A 6,010-nucleotide genomic window follows, 5' to 3' on the forward strand; every position below is an offset into this window, starting at 1 on the left:
CTTTTCTTTTCATTTCAACATTAAGGTGAAAAATTAATGGGCGCTCACAAACTCTGCTTGAAAACATTTTAAGTCCATCAAACTGATTACTTAACATCAGATGTGGCTATTATATAAGTATTTACTTCACCCCATCACCAGCAATTTCTGTGGAAGAATGCAGTCAATGTCTTAGGTCGAGGCAACTCGAGAAACTCGGCCTTTTTTTCTTTTTTGTAGCTTGACTTATTTGGCAAATAGTTTGGCAACTTGTTGACCAACTTGGCGTAAAAATAAAGTTCGGGGGAGTTGAGGATTGGGGGTGGGGTTGGACGGACAGCCTTTAACTAATTTTGCAACAATGACTGATAAATCCATGAGGGTGCAGCTGGGTGACGCTACATTGGCTGTTAAAGCAACCATGCCACACACAGGGCCGCAGTCCTTGGTGTCTCCAAGTTAGACGTCGAATTTCCTTTCAATCAAAATGTGCTTTCATTCAATTTGGTAACAGTGGTAAAAAGTACAAGCCCGAAAATAGAGTGGATGCCGGCCAAAAGGGCAATGGCAACGGCAACCGCACCGAGAACTTTGAACTATTGCCAAGAGTAGAGATGGCGCCAAAAAGCAGACTACAACTAGAGCTGCTTATCGCCAACGGAAACTCTCTGCTCTTTGATAGATTGTCAGGCTAAGAACTTGTATACATGTGTGTGTGTGAATGTGTCTGTGTCTGTGTGTGTGTGTGTGGACATATCTGCATTGGCCTTAGGACAGCATTGTAAACATCTGAGATAGCACAACGACACCGCAAGCTAGGGAAATTGTTTGGCCAAATATTTGGTTTGTGTTTGCCATCCCTTGGGAGTTCAGTTTCCAGCTGGTTTCGTAATAAATTTAAAGTACAAACTCTGAACTATAAGCTTATTAAGCTCTTAACTTGCTACAACTTCTTGAATGTTATACTTATACTTATAGGCAACAGGTGGAAGGTACTCACTTATTGCAAAGTTAAGAGTTGTTATCCTTGAGCTGCTCCCTGAAAATAGAAATAAGCTATTGTTCATATTGGAAAATTAATCTATTATATATTTGCATTTAATATAATTTAAATATATTATTTAATACAATTATTATAACAAATGTTAGATCAACTTACTTGCAAATGTTGGACTACATATTTATGGAAATCAGCACATTTGTTGTTCTGCTTCAGCATAAACGATTCATAATCAAATACTTTTGATCATTTTCACACACAAAAAAAGAAGTAAAATTATTATTATAGCAGAAGCTGACAAGAAAAAAAAATTGTTATTATTAATTTACTGTTTTATTATAAAATGATTTAATTACCTTTATTTCCGCATCAGAAGACTTATATTCCGTTTTGCAGTCCAGTGCATATCGGAAAGTTTTTCGCCGAGTTGATCAAAGTATTTCCAAATGCATCGAATGAGGCAATCCGTGGTTAACCTAACTTCAGAAAAACAAAGCTATAACGTAATTAACTTCAAGTACAAATGCAAACTGTTGTAAAAAGTTATTGTTATTCCCCTATCATAAGTTATATATTATTATAAATGTGCATGTGCATACATATAGTATAAAGAAAAGATGGATTGGACTCACTTTGTGGATGTTTAAAGTTGGTATCCTTCTGCTCACGCGACACCTACCTTTGGATGCTCGCTGAAACGAAGCAAGATAATTATATAGTAATTAATTTCAGGAAATACAACTTTCACAAATTTAAATCTAATATTTAATAATATGCTGTACTAAAGAAATAAATGTGTGCATAAAAATGTATTGTAATAGTGAGTTTAACTTACTTGCATATCAAAATTGTTCTGCTCCATCTTCATGGATATCAGCTTTGGCATAATCGATGCGGAATACCTCATATCGCCGTCTTACTTACTCACTCACTCACTCACTTTATCTCTGCAGAGCACTTTACACTTGCACTTGAGTTAACACTGACACTTGCACTTACACATACTTGTTGCACACACAAGAGCTTTCGATCATCACACAAAAAAAAAAAAAGAAAAAAATCACTGACGTCACCCTTTTACTCGCACTACTCTTTTTTGTGCTCATGCACAAGCAATTATTATCGCGCTCTTACTTGCTTCTCTTTTTTTCGAACACCACTCTTGGCTTTGCACATACTAACACTAACACACACACGCAACACAATTGCAGCGCATTTATCTCTTTATCTCAGCTGCAAGCTATTTTCACTCACACATTTAATTATGTTAGCAGCAACTGAAATGAAAATAATCAAGAATTATTATACAATTACTAAATAATTTGTTTGAATAGTGCGTAGGTAAATAAATAAACCAAGTTACCAGAATTGTTGAAGCAGGAAACGTAAGCTTTCCAGCAGTCGTCCGGCAAGTTCTCTTTAAACTTCTTAAGTTGGCCGCATTCAGATTTTAGCGCCAATCACTTCCGATCTTATCGCTGCTACATAAATGAAATTTCTTCAAATTGCTTAACACTTTCACTAAAGCTGAAAAAATTATAATAAAGTATCAATAATAATAATTATTGTATAGGTAACAGAATAATGTAATTACCTGCATTTTAGTATCAGAAGACTTATATTCCGTCTTGCAGTCCAATGCGTCGCGGAAAGTCGCCTGTGACTTGTATTTAAAGTTGTTCGCCGAAGACCGTTGAATAAAGCAATCCTTGATTTACCTAACTTCAGAAAAACATAACTATAACGTAAGTAACTTTAAGAACAAATTGTGTCAGAAGTTTCACCTATAACAATATTATTAATAAACACACTTATATATACAATAAACAACAGGTGGATTGGACTCACTTTGAAGAAGTTTAAAGATGTCATCTTTCTGCTCACGCGACACCTACCTTTGGATGCTCGCTGAAAAGAAGGGCATTAATCAACTTTATTATTTTATTTAATTAATATTTGCACTTTATTAATTTTGGAAGAACCATGAATTACATAGTTCAATTGAAAATATTGAAAAAATATAAATATAAACTTAATTAAACTTACATGCATATAAAAACTGTTTTGCTCCATCTTCATGGATATCAGCTTTACTGCTTCTTCATATTCGATGCGTAATATCTAACATCGCCGTCTCACTCACTCACTCACAAATCTGTGCAGCGCACTTTACACTTGCATTAACACTTGAACTTACGCATACTTGCTCCACACACAAGAGCTTTCGATCATCGCAAACAAAAAAAAAAAAAAAAATATTCTCTGACTTCTCCTTTCATTCGCACTATTTCTCTTTCGTGCTTACCTTTCTTTTTTCGTAAACCTCTTTTGGTTTTGCACAAACTAACACAAACACTTACACTTTATTTACACTGACACTTGCACATATTTTAAGCTCACACAAGAGCTTTCGATAATCGGAGCACAGAAAAAAAAGCAAAGAGAATTCTCTAACTTCGCCTCCTACACAATTATTAACGCGCACGCACTTGTTTCACTTTTCAACACCTCTTTTGGTTTTGCACACACGCGACACTTGCACTTACATATACATATTTACACTTTCTGATAAGTACATACATATGTATGTACTTGTTGCACACACTATTGCTTTCGATCATTGCAGCATATAAAAAAATTATCTTCACAGACTTCTGCATTTTATTCGCACTATTTTTTTTGTGCTCATGCATTCATAACTATTAACGCGCACGCACTTGCTCCCCTTTTTTAAACACCTTTGGTTTTCGACACACTCACACGACACAATTGCAGCGCATTTGTCTTTTTATCTCAGCTGCTGACGATTTTCGCCCACACATGATAGCACTGAAATGGAAATAATTAAGTAATTACTATTAAATTTCTGAATAATATACTGCAATAGTGCAAACGTAATTAAATGAATTAATTTACCTGAATTGAAGCAGCAAATGATGCGCAAATTTTTTTGCAGTAGTCAAACGGCTTTCTCTTTGAACTTCTTAAGTTGGCCGCACTCGTATTTTAACGCCAGCCCCTTTATCTTCAACGCTGCCACATGATTGAAATGTGTTTATAATCCGCAAATGTGGCAACGCTGAGATTATCTAACTTGACTTGGCATTCCGCTCGCACCTACGCACTTTACTTTCGCACTCGCTTGCTCTTACATATGTACATCAACACGTGTGCTTGCCAAGCATAGCTTGACATCTGCTGCGCAATTATCTGGTGATCTCTCCACAGGCAATTTTTCCTCCATGCGTTAATGACTGCAGTACCTAAAATAGAAATTTATGATAATTTATCACTTAATTATGATTTAATTACTAAATATTATTTGCACTCAATTACCTGCGCAATTAAACAGCTAATGCTGTATAGAGAATGTACACTCTTCTTACATTGTTCTGCACTGCGTCATTTCGCAAAAGCAACTGGCTCTCATTCTTATTGAAGTTCTAAAATTGACCGCAAACACTATTTGGCGCTTTGGTGCTTATTCACTTATTCACTTACTCCTTCGATCTTCGTTGCTCTGCTTTCAGTGGCACTTAAATTCTGACTTATGCACAGAGATGCCACCTGTATAAAATATTGCAATTTGCGTAGCGCAAGTTTGTGAAGCATGTGAGATGTGGCATCCTTGTTTTCTATTCAAATGTAAACAATAACAAGTCGCGCGGATCATTACATGAAGTTTAAAGTTCAAGAATCAAAAAGTGAAAATAAAGTGCTGTTGAAAATTGTTAAGATGAAAAGTGCTTATCTACTTGGTAAGTGTCATTAAATTGTTTAAGTTTTCAATTTATATTGTCTTGACTTATTGGATTTGTGCTTTGGCTCATTGTATTTTCAACTCTCATTCGCATTCTCATTCAGCTATCAATTTTTCGCCCAAAATACTGAGCATCAAAGTGACTGCCAATAAACTGCAAACTGCTAACGAGCAAATTCCATTTTTAATTTCGTCGTGCTTCTCTGTCTATTTCAACGCCATTTTGTCCAATTCTTTGCTCTGTCTGCTTTTACTTCTTTTGCTGCTTTTCCCGTTTCCATAGCTTGTCAGCGGAAAACGTAAACTAACGACATTTTCGTTTTCTTATTTACACAATCAATTTCGAGCTTTTGTCATGCGGCAAAAGGCGAACGGCAAATTCTGAGAGCACGACTGATTCTGCTACTACTACTAGTGCTTCTTCTTCACCTTCTCGCACTCACGCGCTTTCGCTCACTCCTTTTGTTATTGCTGTTTTGTTTTCTTTTTGGTTGCTGTTGTTCTTGTTCTTGTATCGTTCAGTTGCATTCCTGCAATGGTGTTGGACCTTTTTGCCGCGGGGGAAATTGTCGTCAAAGCGCAAAAAATGTCAGATTGTTGTTTTAGCAGGCATGTGTCCCCCCTCTCTTTGCCATCACTTCACCTTCCCACACACATGTCGCTTATGGCTGTGCATTACACTTTGCCATGTGTTTGGCTGTGTATGCGACTGCAGCTAGTAATAGTTCTAGTTCTAGTTTCTTGTTACATTTCGCTTTTTGTTTTCGGTACTTTCGACTGTGTTCCCAACTCGTCTCCCACGCTTCACTCTCATTCACCCGCTTATTCGCACCATCTCTGTCTTGCAGCTTAGTTGTGAGTTCCTTTTGATGTTGACCGCATTCGCTATTTCGTTTCGCTAGCTGCGCTCTCATCCTTTTCGGCAAATTATCGGGTATATGCAAGTATAAATGCAAGTTGGTTGTGCTTTTGCAGCTTTTATATGTGAGTAGATGCAGGGTATAAGTTGGTCGCGCGATCAGTTTGATTTTTGGCTATATCTGTTGTTCTTTTTGGTGGCGTTTATTGTTTATGCAACTGTCAGCAGTTTTCGTCGTTCGCTTCTGAGGAAGTTTTCGCTCACAATTGGAGATTTACTTGGCTAGCTCAATGGCTATGCAAGCTAGTGTGATTCTGTGTATGTGTGTGTGTGTGTGTGTGTTTGCTTTGGCTCAGCTTACATGGACAATGTACAATGTGTGAGAGTAGTTCGTGTTGTTGTTGTTGTTGTT

Source organism: Drosophila nasuta, chromosome 2L (genome assembly GCF_023558535.2).
Source record: "Drosophila nasuta strain 15112-1781.00 chromosome 2L, ASM2355853v1, whole genome shotgun sequence".
NCBI lineage: Eukaryota > Metazoa > Arthropoda > Insecta > Diptera > Drosophilidae > Drosophila > Drosophila nasuta.